This window comes from Hipposideros armiger, unplaced genomic scaffold (assembly GCF_001890085.2).
Source record: "Hipposideros armiger isolate ML-2016 unplaced genomic scaffold, ASM189008v1 scaffold_741, whole genome shotgun sequence".
Classification (NCBI taxonomy): domain Eukaryota; kingdom Metazoa; phylum Chordata; class Mammalia; order Chiroptera; family Hipposideridae; genus Hipposideros; species Hipposideros armiger.
Window position 1 is genome coordinate 531315 of NW_017732091.1, and position 14220 is coordinate 545534.

At 47.2% G+C, this 14220-nt stretch overlaps 1 long non-coding RNA gene across 4 annotated transcripts in view; it reads right to left on the reverse strand.

Annotated features, from left to right (window-relative positions):
• The window catches only part of LOC109373711 (uncharacterized), a 25966-nt gene that overhangs the window by 2829 nt on the left and 8917 nt on the right, over positions 1 to 14220 (reverse strand). For 2 of the 4 annotated variants that reach the window (XR_002122273.1, XR_002122274.1), the window contains exons 2-3: positions 9231 to 9298; positions 8024 to 8318 (exon numbers count right to left, since the gene is read on the reverse strand). This is a non-coding gene — a long non-coding RNA (uncharacterized LOC109373711). Of the gene's footprint in view, positions 1 to 7271; positions 8319 to 9230; positions 9299 to 14220 lie in introns of those variants that run through there. The other 2 variants (XR_002122272.1, XR_002122275.1) reach the window with 2 other exon arrangements.

Here is a 14220-nt window from a genome sequence, read left to right on the forward strand (position 1 = left end):
AGAGACCCAGGAAAGACAAATAAAGGCAAAGATGCAAAATGGCCACCAACTGTGCCGGGGACACACTTGTCTCTGGAGGTTTCCCTGACCTTCTTGCCTCCTCTGCCATAACACCTAATGCCTGCCTCCAAGACTCAGTCATAACAAACACTTATGTCTAGTGTTTATTCCAGGCAACTCACTCTATCCTCACAACGACCCTATAAGCAGGTTCTGCTATTATCTTCATTTTGTTGATGGAGAAATAGAAACAGAGAGGTTAAGGAATTTGCCCAAGGTCTCACACCTAGTGAGTGGCAGAGCTAGGGTTCAGATCTAAGCAATCTGGCCCAGAATCTACACTTGTAACCACATGCTGTACAATTAACACCGTCTGCTGAAGGGCTCCTTTTCCTTCTCGGTTTCTGACCGTCAATTCCTGAAGGTCAAGGACTTGGTTTCATGCACTGTTGTATCCACTCTCCTAAGCTGAGTGCCTGGCACATGGTGGATCCGCAGCAACTGTTTGTTAAACTGAACCAGATTTCTGAGACTCCAGAAATCCCCTCTAGCTGGCAGAGATCTCATCCCACCAATCCCTACTCACCCAATAGGCTTGTTCTCGTGAGCAGTGTCCCCTACTGAGTATTTATTTCTCTTTCCCTTCCTCCCACCCCCAACCCCCAAACCCCAAAGGAACTCCCATTTGATTAAATCCTTAGCAATCAGAAATATTAACTTATGCTTATATGAATAGTTTGTAACATGTTTCTTCTCTTGGTGAGATTTTCTGACCCCAATGCAAAAATACAAATTCATGAACTGAGACAATTCAGCAATTCTTTACAGTCTGATTCATGGAAAGTTGGGGCAAACCATGACTTTAGAGACCATCAAGTTCAATCTCTTCATTCTACAAAGGAAGAACCTGAGTCCCAGAGAGGGAAGTGACTGGTCCTCTATCAGAGCATTCAGCCAGTTAGAAGCAGAGCCAGCTCTCTCTAGCCTCTACTGATGGATCACAAATGATTCTTCCCTTCAGAAAGTCTGAGATGGAAGGATTGCTGCAGGGGTGGTGCTGGGGTAGCAGGACCTTCCCAAATCATTCCATGGAGATGGCCACCTACTTGGCTGTCCCCTGCCTAGTTACCTAATGTTGGTTCCTCGCAATCTGGGCCAGAGGTGGGGAGCTTCTGGTGGGGAGCCAGAAGCCAAATATCACAAGGGCCTCACCTCATGTGTGCTTATCGTTTCAGTACAAATAGCATCAATTTTCCGTAAACGAATTTTAAGATCTTTGATTTGACAGACAAAAAAAAAAAAGCATTTATTTGTTTCAAGTCTTGAATTTTGGGGAACATTCCAGTTCAGTACATTTTTCTCCTAGCTAGTCCTCTCTGTTGGCTGCCCGTAAAATGCTGTTATTCTTCATGGCCCCATTCCCTTGTTTTTCACCTACACATTTTTTTCCCTGACTGATCTCATCCACTCTCACGGCTTCGGCTTCTAACTTGTCCCTCACATCCTGATCTACCGGCAGTTCTTTCCCCCGAGCCCCACCTCTTCATAGGGAATGTCTCCTGGGCATCTTCCCCTGGATGACACACAGCCTGTTAGGCTCCATAACTTTTAGGAAGCCGTCATAATCCTTTTTCTTTGAGGCCTCCCCTATACCTACCCTCCCAGACTGATCAATATCCCTGAAGTACTCTCACAGCGCTCTGTGCCTACAATTTATTATCACTGATAATAGCTGTGATGTTTCAACTGAACTGGGCCATGGGGTGCCCAAGTACTTGATCAAACATTATTCTAGGTGTTTCTGGGAGGGTGTTTTGGGATGAGATTATCATTGAAATCTGTAGACTGAGTAAAGCACATTGCCCTCTGTAATGTAAGTGGGCCTCGTCCAAACACTTTAAGTCCTGAATAGAACAAACAAAGGTTGATCCTCCCCCCCCAAATAGGGACAATTTTCCTACCTACTCGCCTTTAAACTGGGACATTGGCTCTGCGGTGGGACTTGAATATCAACTCTGCAGATTTCTGACTTACCAGCCACCATGGTCCCGTGACCTAATTCCTTATAATAAATCTCATATATCTTATTGATTCTGTTTCTCTGGAGAACCCCGACTAATACAATAGTAATAGCTATCTATTGCCTTGTTTTATCATGTGCTATAAGCACAAATCTATCCTGACTACACTTAACCCTCTCTATAACCACAAGTGGTAGGTATTATCTCTATTTTCTGGATAACGAATGAGGCTCAGTGGGATAGTAACACGTCCAAGGTGCCCTCATTCCAAGCTCTAGCACTGTGACGTACTGATAGGACCCATCAATTTGCTGGCTACCTGTGTGTCATGTCACCCTCACCAAACTGGAGGTTCCCTTTTCTCTCTCTGCATCACTCAAACTCATTATATCCAAAACATACTATTTCACCTTTTCCTCCACACTGCTTAGGACAGGTATTCCATTTGTCTGAGGAAGAGAAGCTAGGGAGAGTGGAGAGGACTAGAGATCCTAGATTTGGGGTACTCTGTAAAATGTTACTGCAAACGTGCAAAAAAAGTGATGGAAACTTCCCACCACCAACATTCTCAGTATGATACCTCATGCCCGCCCATCCCATCACGTTAATATCTTCCTTGACAATATTTTCAAGTCTGCGCATTAATTAACTCTTTAATTTTAACCCAGAAAAGACATGAACTCCAGTTTTGTGATGAAAGTCCGTGGAAAACAGAAAGCACTTCATCCACTCATTTATTCAGCCTTCCTATTTGAATAGCTACCTTTTGCCAACTGTTGGGCTATGCACTGAGATTGACGGATATTTCTAAATTACAGATACAGGTAGATCATTCCTCGTGAGAAGTATATGTTCTTATATATACTTCTTATTATATACAGGTAATATGCCTGTAAGTCATATTGCCAGGCATATTTTATTTTCAGAAAAAGAAATGGTGTGAGATGCGCTCTACAATGCAAGATAGGTTTTAGGGCATTTGAAGTCATTGAAGATTTTTTGAGCAGTATTTGAAGTCTGAGAGCATTATGAAGAATGAATTAGAGGGAAAAAAGGAGAGACAGACCAAAGGAAAGGACATCAATTAAGGAGCAATCGCAGTAAGCTGGAGAATCTTGTTATCAGGCCTAAGTTAATAGTGTTCTGGCCTCAGGTACTGAAAGGAGTGAAGGGGGTGGGGTGGGTGAAAAACTATTGCAGAGAAGAATAGACTGGATGTGGTGACTCGAAGATGTTAGGGAAGGAAGAAAAAGTGACTCTAGGCATTTGTGTGTGTGTGACAGAAGAATGGAACTTTGGAAGAGGGAAGGGTTTGGTGGGAAAAGCCCTGTTTCAGATACACTCAGAGTGTGGAAACATGGTCTCTGGTGGGGCTGCCTGGGGGAAGATGGGTGACCTGGAATATAGGATTACACAAACCATGTCTTCTTATACAAATCACCCCTTCAGCTGATTCACGGAAATACTATCCATACAATCACTTAAAATGATATCGTTGGAAGTATATTAACATGAAATGAAGTTTGCATATTATGTAGAAAAAGCCGGTGAGAAGTCTAGAAGGACTTACCCCAAATGTTAATAGTGATTATCTCTGGGTGGTATGATTATGGGTGATTTTGTTTTTCTTCTCTTATGAATGGCTTTTTTTTTAAAGATTTTTATTGGGGAATTGGGGGAAGGGGAACAGACAAGTTGCTGTCCTTTTGTTCTTCAGTCTAGTTGTGGAGGACGTTGCTTCACTGACCCAAGTTGGCACCATCATTGCGCTCTTCCCGGGCGAGGCAGATCAGTTGCCGGCTTCTGGATGGCCGCTAACTGTGGCTGCTGGCCGCTCACGCTGACTGCTGGCTACATATGGTAGCCTATGGCAACCCACTGCCGCAGGGGCTGCAGCCTACGCCGACGCCGGCGACTCACGGCAGCCCAGCTCCAGGTTGAGCTGTTGTTTAGCATCTTAGCTGTGGAGGGCAGTGTCACTGGCCCTCATATGTGGGATCCGAACTGGGGCCCTCTGGCATCCCGAGCCAGTTCTTAACCATCGCGCCAGTTGGCCAGCCCATGAATGGCTTTTTAAAACGTTTAGCATACACATGCGACTTGTGCCCTCATCTGAGACTGTCCCCAGGTCAGGAGCTGACCGGGGTCTGCTGCTCCTTTCAGTCAGGGTGGCTCACCATCTCATGGGCTGGTGTCCCGGAGCTTTCCGTAACTCTCCTTGTGAAGAACGCCCCCTCCCTGCTGACAGAGCAGCCGGCAAACAGCAGTTTCCACAGCTCAGCCATCCTCAGCAGTGTCAGACCCCTCCCCAGATGGCAAAGGGCCCCACCTGCACTGTGCGGCTGGGAGGGGAGCAGGGACATCATGGGTACTGTCCTCAGCCCCACCCTGGGAGGCACCCTCCATTTTGAAGAAGTCAGGCTCAGAAGCCATGTGGGGAGAACAGTGAGGGGGGAGGTGTGACTCTGCCCAACCCAGGAAACCCAGAGCCTGTGTTTCCTCGATGAGCAGTGGCCTCCGATGGCCCTGAGTGGCCTCCGATGGCCCTGCCCAATCTCTCTAATCTGTCCCCATTTCCCAAGAACTCTTGGAGTGTGGGAACCTTTCCCCAGACCTTCCTGAGGCAATCAAATGAGCTTGGGATTGGCATCCAAGGGGGAGAATTTGCAATCTGGCCCCCACCTACTAATGGAGTGTGAGTGGGCATTGCCACTCGGCATGTCATAACTCTTCTAACCCTCGCTCCAACCCTAAGAGGCTGGTGACTGTTACGTACTGTCTCCTGTCTCGGCGGTTCCCCTCCCATCCTGCGCTTCTCTCTAGCTGCCACCCTACAATGTCCTCTTTGCTGTTCTTATCACTTGATATTATCATTTGTTTGCCTACTGTGTCCCTACCAGGCAGAGGGCTCCATACTCCATTTCTCTATTTCCAGTATTTTTTACATACTAGGTCCTCAATAAATTGCTTCTTGCATAAATTAATAAATGAATAAACAGATGAGGAAGGCCAGGCATAGGAGTAGCTCGCTTCATAAGTCTGCTAAGGAAAGACAAATGGTGGTTGGAAACAGGACCAAATAAAGAGGAATGTGTATTTCTGTGTGTGCTCGTTTTATGTGGGGGATGGCTCAGACCTGACCAAAAGTGGTCCCAGTACAGAGGACAGGTTTTGAGGATAGGGGAGAGCTAATCATGTTTGCAGACTGTGGGGGAAAGCCCGTGGTAAAGGAAGAAGCAAGGCATAGGCGTGGGGACATGGCTGAAGCAAGAGCCTGTGAGGAAAAGTCAGGATGGGCCTGAGAGCGGACGGAGAGGCGGGAGCCCTCTCCTCGCCAGCTTGGCCCTGTCCTTCACAGCTGCCACCTGCTCTCTTACCTAAACTCCCCTCAGCGGGGGGTTCCACCTCCTCAGGCACCAGCATGTCCATTGCCACCTCAGCTACTGGGGGGTAAGAGTGGGGGGAACATGTGCTGCTGCTCCTGTCAGTAATTCCTGGACTCTGGTGGCGGTAGGATTGCTACCCAGATGCTAATAATTCCTCTCTTAGGCCATGGAACAGAGCCACCATGGGCCCTTGGTTCTCTTACAGTCACCTGACCTCCAGATCTCCATCCTTTGTCTTTCTCCTTCTACTTATTATCGTTCCCTCCTCCACTCTTAGCCCTGACAGACTCCGAAGACATTGTGCATAAGATCCTATTACTTTTACCTATACTGGGCATGAAATGGTCAAAGAAAAACTCTGTGTGTGTGTGTGTGTGTGTGTGTGTGTGTGTGTGTGTGTGTGTGTGTGTGTTAATGGTGGTGGTGGTGGTGCTCGGAGGGGGTTCAATGAGGGAGAATTTGTTTTTAGCTCAGATCTCAATCAGGATGTTATTCACTCCAGCAAAGGCACTAAATAGACTGGGTCAGAGAACAAAGATGGGTCACTGCATGCTCAGAGAAGTGTAAAGAGCCGGCTGGAGCCGCTGCTCCTTGCAATTTAAGAGAGAGAAGCTGCTTCAGAATAATAATCAGGGTAGGCAGACAGAATTTTACAGAGCTTTCTATCCAATTATTCATTTGACAAATAGTTAGGTGCTCACTATGTGCTAGACACTAGAGATATAATCTCATCAAAACAGATCAAAATCCCCACCCTAAGGGATCTTACAGCCTAGCGTAGGGAGACCAAAAATTAACATCTGAAATAGGTTATTGATAGGGGATGTGTGCAGGTGACAATATAATACTATGGAAAAAAAGAGAGTGAAGGTGTGGTCTCCAAGATGGCCCCCAGTGTTCCCACCCCCTGGAAACACACCTCGTGTTTCCTCCCACCTTGAACAGGACTGGCCTGTGACATTAAGAGGGTGGTGCAGAAGTGATGGCGTGTGGCTTCCATGGACAGGTTATTCAAGACATTGCAGCTGCTGCTGGCTACCTCTCGGCTTGTTCTGGGGAAGCCAGCTGCCATGTCACGAGGCACACTCAAGCAGCCTGGGAAGAGGTCTGTGTGGGGAGACGCTGAGGCTTCCTGCCAACAGCCACTAGAATAAGTCATCTTAGAAACGAACCCTCCGGCCCCAGGGACGCCTGCAGGTGACTGCTGCAGTCTGGAGTGACATGTGACTGCAACCTCTTAGGAGACCCCCAGGCAGAACCACCCACACTCCCTAACTCCTGACCTACAGAAACTGTGAGAGATACGTCTCTTGTTTTAAACTGGTTTGGGGGTAATTTGTTACACAGCAATAGTTAACTAATACAAAAGAGGCCCAGGAGTGACAGCCTGGTAGGGCGGCGATGGTCAGAGCAGACCTCAGTAAAAGGTGACACTCCAGTGGGGATTTTAAAGGGATACGCAGACATCATGGGGAGAGCATCGTAGGCAGAGGAAACAGCCAGGACAAAAGTCGGAGGAGACGATGTGCCTGGAGGACCAGAGAAACAGTGAAGGCTGTGGGGCTGGAGGGGGGACAGCAGGGACAGGAGTTAGAGATAAGGTGGGAGAGGTAATAGAGGCAGAAGCAGTGGCCAGTCACGAAAAATGAGAAATGACTATTGCATTCAGCTCCGTAGAAGTCACTGTTGACCTCTGACTAATGGAGATAAACACCTGCTTGGAGTGGGTGGCGAGATAATGGGAGAAAGGCATGGCAGGCAGCAACCCTTCCGAGGGGGTTTGCCGTAAAGGGGAAAAGAGAAATGGGATGGAGCTGAAGAAGAAAGTGGGGCCAAGGGAAGATTTATTTCTTCGACGGGGGAAGTGACAGCATGTGGGCAGGCTGGTGAGAATGATCCAGTGACAACAGATGACAAGGAGACAAGGACAGGGAGAAGTGCCTGAGTAGGTGGCAGGGGACCCTGGCAGGAGGGTAGAGGCAGGGCTGGGAGGCTGTGGCTGTTCCGGTCTGATTATTTCTCTTTGCTCATTGGAGGAAGTCAGAGATTTTTCTTGGCCGTGCACGGATAAAAACTGTGCATAAAATGAACGAGGATATAATACAGACCAGGAATAAAGGTTCCAGTGGAAGAAAGACACATCTCAACATGGTCTATTATTTAGCGGGGGAAATAACGGCACATAGAAGAGAATCTACAGAATGAGAAGAAGGGAATTATGAATTCGACAAGAACACAGGCATTCTTGCAGCCAGACCTAAGGACTTTTACCAGCTCATTACCGAGTCTACTTTATATCCTTTATATAATAGTTCGCATATGCATTTGTGTGGGAGTTAGCCATGTGGCAAAATGTATTAAGTTCTAATCCCAGAATGTGAGTTTAGCAATTCTAGTTTCTTCCATCGTATAAAGTCCCAAGGTAAAAAGACTCTGTGAAGTCATGTTTGAGAGATATCTGGATTGGATGGGCCTTATCTGACTTGAGAGGTCCACAGGCAGGAGTGCAACGTGGCCAGGACAAACAAAGACAGACAGCGCCCTGGAGTTTTACCAGGAGGGTATACCGCGCTCTATATCGTTACACAATGTTATATTCAAAATCTCTCCACTTACCCCAAACATGTCCCTGGGTTGAGTTGGTACACTTGTCCAGGCCTTTTTTCCAGGTAAAATATTTCAGTTTGGATCATTAAAAGGTATTCCTTGTATTGGCTTCAGTGATTAAAATGGGGATCAGTCATCAGTGCCAACTGGTCCTGGTCCCCTCTACTAAGCCCGCATTCGAACAGGGCCCGTGGCCGGCTGGTCCAACTGCTCGGACACACTCAGGTTTGTTTGGGCTCCCTACATAGGCAGGCGACTCAGTTCCTCCACCCTGGACCCTCCTACACACTCTTTGTTCCATAACCTGAGGGGAAGATAATTCTTTTTTATAAGACCCATTTATGATACGTTAAATCCCCTGCTGACTGTCCCCGGAATACCAGGAGTTATTTCAAAGTCTCCTTAGGTGGCCCTGGGGGAGGTTGGTGGAAAAACGGGCGGGTGGAGTATTTGACTCATGTTTGAAAATTGTTCAATAGACTTTTTTTAAAAAATGTGATTCCTTCTGTATGTGACTTTCATTTAAACACAAAGCGTCTCTTTATTTAAGTAAAAAAAAGATCCTTATTGTGCTAACAATTGTGCATTACCAAAGCCCTCAAATTAAATTGTCAGAAAATTGAAAAAATGAGGCTATTAAGATATTTGAGTTATTTACTGAAGCTGAATGAGGGGAAAAATACAGTTCCAGATTCCTCCCATCTCCTACCTCCTTCCACTTCTCTCGTGCTTTCTTTCTCTCTCTCTCTCTCTCTCTCTCTCTCTCTCTCTCTCTCTCTCTCCCTCCCTCTCTCCCTCCTTCCTGTCTGTCTGTCTCTCTCTCTCAATCACACTTTGACTGGGGAAATAGCTTTGGAGAATGACATGCGGGCACCTTGGGAACACGATCCTGCCATGGCTTTAACTGACTGCCATATGGACCCTCAGTGTAGGGTTTGTCCTCTACCCTGCTTTACTTCTCGCCATCTCGCAACTTCATTCTCCGGGAATAGCAGCACACACCACACGCTGTGCCTTAAGTTAAGCGTGGCCATAACCACATTTCTTCACTCCCCAAACATGAGTAACCCTGGTCTGAATGTGTAATAAATGCTCTTGGGACAAGGGACATACAACAGAGAGAGTAGCTGACAAATGCTGTTGCATCTCCATGCCCGGAATCTAGGCCCCACTTCCGCCAGACCCAAGGTCCTCCCATCTTCAGTCCGGAGCTCACCTCATTTCCTTGCCTCTGTAGATGGCACATCCAGTATCTTCCATCCTCTCCAGGGTACTTTGTGACACCTATTTGTGACCAAAAAAAAAAATGGTACTACATAAAACCAGGTGGCACACCAACCACCTAGCCTACGTCCGCCCCAGTTTGTTCCCTGGTGTGCAGTCAAGAATCACTCAGGCATCTGTGTCCCACCAGCCATAACCTGATCTCCTGGTCCTAGGGTACAAATGCTTGAGCAAAATCCCATCCTTGCCTTTCACGCAAACACGGTTTTCAGAGTAGCACGATCACAGGCAAGTGCAGGAGGAGCGGGTGACAGATCACACTCCAGGTAAGCGAGCCAAAGAGCATGCCTAACACGTCTGGAGCGGGCCTCCCCAAGGACGACGAGTGGGTACTTACCTGACAGAGCGGTCACCGAGGGGACCCTCTCAGAACAAGAGGAGGGCATTCTCAAACTCTCCGGCTTCCCCACTCAAGAGTGCACAGGCTGCTCCAATCCCCAGCTGGCCGTTTCCCAGCTCCAATAGTGTTAAGATCCACTCTTTACTTGCCAGCCTCCTAGCCCTGTATGGCTCCTTCATTGCGTCTACTCCTAATTCTGGTTTTTACATTCTTTAAGGCAGCAAAAACATCTTACACACAAAATGTGAACATTCTATGAAAAAGCCCAAACCTACCAGTGAACTAAAGAATGATTATCATAAACAATGCTGTGGTGCTTGTGATGTGTCATCCCGTATGCTTCTTCCATGTAAACATGATCGTTTTCGTTTAAGGCTGTGTCTCCATGTATAGTCAGTTGAATATGAAAATACATAATCGTGTTTTTAAACCTTCACAGCAGTTCGTGGCTGAGTAATGGATCAATCCCTGAGAGAGTGAGTCACTCCAGTTATCCCAAAGACTAAAATAACTATGTGAGTTTAGTTGACATGAGTCAGCCTTCTAAAAGTTGGACACGCTTGGGGTGCTGATCAAACGGGCACTCGGAAGTGGAAGACCAGACTCCATATTCTTGATGAGGTCCCAAAGTGCAGCCATGGCCTGAGGACCTTCCTGAGCCATCACTCTCGGTCTTTGACAATAGCAGCACTCAGGTACCAATTAAGGACGCTTTTCACAAAAGAACTACGGGGACCTTTTCAACAAATACAGTTTGACCGAATAGTACTGTCACCTACAGGACACCCTAAGATTTATTTTCAGTTCCTGACCACTTGCTACTGTCATGTAATTGACCACCATCTGCTGAGAGTGCCAATCTCTGTGAAGAGCTATTTATGTCTTATCTCTACTCTTTAAGATGATCCTGTGACATAGGCATTATTTTCCTATTTTACAGATGATAACATGCAAGTTCAGAAAGTTTATATGCCTCATCCCACATGGATTATAAGTGGCAAAACTGGGATCCAAATGCAAATGTGTCTAGCTCCAAAGCGTTCGCTTTTACTTATTTCTGTTCTGGTATTTCCTGCTGGCTTATCAGAGGACAAATATTAGTAGCCACCTGTATAAGTCAGACTGCAATAAAATGAGCTATCACACAGTAATTGTGAGGAGGGGAGATTTCACATAAAGGATTATTAAGTGTAATAAGGGATTGGAATAATGAGGACTTGTCTAGTAAAAAGTAAAGCAGAGTGGGTGATCGGTTAGCTCAGTTGGCTAGAGCGTCGCTGATAATAACACTAAGGTTGCCAGTTCGATCCCAACATGGGCCACTGCGAGCTGCACCCTTCCTAAAAGAGTCAACTATGCATTGTAGCATGAAAGCAATGTGTAACCAATGACCATGGCTGTTCCCCAATAAAATTTTTTTTAAAAGTGAAGTACAACTCTTATAGCTCAGTGATAGGAAGACAAACAACTATTTGGTTGTCGGAAAAGTCATGATGTATTTTTTCTATGTTTTTCATTGAAAAAAATGCGTCATGACTTTTCTGACAACCGAATACTTTTTTTAATGGACAAAGGATCTGACTAGATATTTCACCAAAGAAGATACATGAAAGATTAGCAACTGCATGAAAAGATGCTCAACATCACTAGTCATTAGGAAAACGTAAATTAAAACCACAATGAGAACCCACTTCACAGCCACTAGAATGTTTATAATACAAAAGACAAACAACACCAAGAGTTGACAAGGATGTGGAGAAACTGGAACCCCCTGGATTGCTGGTAGGAATGTAAAATGGTTTGGTTACTTTGGAAAACATTGTGGCAGTTTCTTAAAAAGTGAAATGACAACTTACCGTTTAACCCAGTGATCCTACTCTGAGGTATTTTTAAGGGAATTGAAAATATAAATGCACACGAAGACATGAACATGAATGTTCAGAGCATGAAGACCTTGAAACAACCCAGTGTCCACCAGTTTGTGACTCAATAAATAAGCGGGATATATCCCTACAGCAGACGATTATTCAGCCCTAAAAGGTACTTTATTGGCCTGAAGTACCAGTCTATGCTACAACACGATGAACTTCGAAAACATCATGCTGAATGAAAGAAGCCAGAGACAGAAGGCCACATGTTGCATGGTTCCATTTACGTGAAATGTCCCCAGTAGGCAAATCCAAAGGGACAGAAAGCAGTTTAGTGGTTGCCTGGGGCTGGGGGTGAGGTTGGGGAGTGACTGAAAGTGGGCATGAGGGGTTTGTACGGGGTGATAAAAATGCTGATGTAACTGGATTGTGATGATGGTTGTACAGCTCTGTAAATGTGCTAAAGCTTATTGAACGGTAGGCTTAAAATGGGTAACATAATTTTTAAAAAAGAAGTAAAGATAACTCTAAAGAATATAGGAATAACAGCTATGCCTTCTAGGGCTGGGGTAGAGCACCCTAAAATTAGCACTCTCCACACCACCCGTTCCACCCCCACACTCTCCTCCAGCCACGTCCCTTGTCTCTGACTTCAACGAAATTTGAAGCAAGCAGACATGAACTCCAACTTCCCACCCCTTCACCGACATCTTCCTTCTCCTCCCGTCTCCAGACCCAGAGAGTGAAGGGACGCTTTGCCCATCTCAGAGCCGGTCACGTGGTCTTCCTCCCAACCCTGCACCGTCCTCCTGGGCTGTGCTCCACACTGGTTCTCCATGTCCTTTAAATGCACCCTCTCCTCCCCCACCGTCCTCTGCACCATATCACGATGCTCATGCCTCTTCCGCCTGAAGAAAAAGAAAATCCCCTTTTCAGCTATGCAGCTCCTCTACCTACTTTTTGAAATTTTTTCCTTCTCCTTAACTTCACCAAAGAATAGTTGGCCAATGCACGTTTCTACTCTTCCCCCGTTTATGTGTCAATTCATAGCGGTAAGGCTTCTGCCTCCATCCCTGCAAATGTACTGCCCTCGGGAAACAAAACAGTAACCTCCCAGTTTCCCAAACAGATTGTTTTCAGACCGCGTCTTACGGGACCTCTCTAACCGTTCTCTTCTAGAAGCTCTCCTCCCCCCGGGCTCCGGAGACCCCAGTTTCTCCTGGTACTTGTCAGGCTGCTGTGACCTCTCTTCTCAGGCTCCTGCTGACTGTCCTTCTGCCTGGTGCTCCCCAGTATTCTCACCTTGGCCTTATTCTCTTCTGAGACCATATTCCCTCCCTGGGCATCTCCATTCTCATGGCTGCATCAACCCCCTCGGGCTGGTGGCTCTGTAGACCCTTCCTCCAGCCCAGGCCTTGCCACCGAGCCCGGGAGTCAGAGATCCAACTGCTTTCTGCACATCTCCGTCTGCGGGGTCTCCCCTGCGCTCCGCTCCAGAGCTCCCTGTCCCAGTCAATCGCCACTATCTACCCAGTTTCTCAGAAAACTTGGGGCCATCTTAGTTTTCTTTCTCTCCCTCACTCCCCAGAGCCAAACCACTAAACTGTACAGCTTTCACAACACAGTTCAAAATCTCTCTTTGTAACTGACCCCTCCTGTCCATCCTCAGTGCCACTGCCTGGCTAAGGGGCAATGTCACTTGCAGTGTGTTTTCGTTCTTCACACTTCAGATGCGGAGTGAGCATCACTGGACATGAAGACCCCGAAGCTGGAGCCCCTTCAGTGATGCTGATGGAAAGCCCGACTGGGGACTCGGTTCTGGGCCCGGGTTTGCCCCAGAGCAGGTGTAATGAACTCAGACCAGAGGACCCAGGCAAAGCTGGAGAGGTGGGTAGACAGGGGAGAGGTAAGGACTGAGCTGAACTGGAAAGCACGTGCCCCGTCCGAAGGCCATGACGCTACTCTGCCCCAGTCAATTGCGAAGTGGAAGTGCAGGCCTAGAGCTGCCAAACACTCTAATTCCCCCCGCCCCGCCCCCGAAGCTGTTATAGAAATTCAGATTTTTATCTAAAATCTTTCTTTTTCAATGTTGAAAATGAATCCAAAATATTTTGAAAACATCACGTTCTCAAACAAAGCGTCCTCTATAGGGCTGACGTGACTTAGTCAGGACTTCCACCAGAGAAGGTGTGCTGTCTGGGGAGGAGCCCGGTAGAGGCGGTTCACGGACGAGCTGAAGGAGACAGTGAAGGCTGGGGATGTCAGCCAGAGGCCCAGGTATGGAGGCAAAGGGACTGGACTAGGGGGTGGCAGTGGGGAGAGCATGCCGCAGACATCCCCCAAGCCATAAATCAACCGAACAAGACCCAGGCAGACATGAGGTCTCTGTGGCATCATTTTCCAAAGGAACCCGGCATGGTCCGGATGCCTGCCTCCATTGCAAAGTCCACTCATCTGCTGACATCTGCCTACACCCCTCAGCCCCATCCCATCCTCTCGAGGTGCCTGGGGGACCTCGGCGCTATCCATATGGCACTGAGGAGGAAGTCTGCCCGCTGGTCTCAGAACTGTCATCGTCTCTCTGCTACCTTACGCAAATGGGAGGCACAAGGAGCGTGTTTCTCCATCTGGATACGCAGAGGAAAGCCTTCCGGACAACCAGACCTTCCTCTGGGAGACAGTGAAAGGAGCGACCAGGGCACATGTGCAAAGCC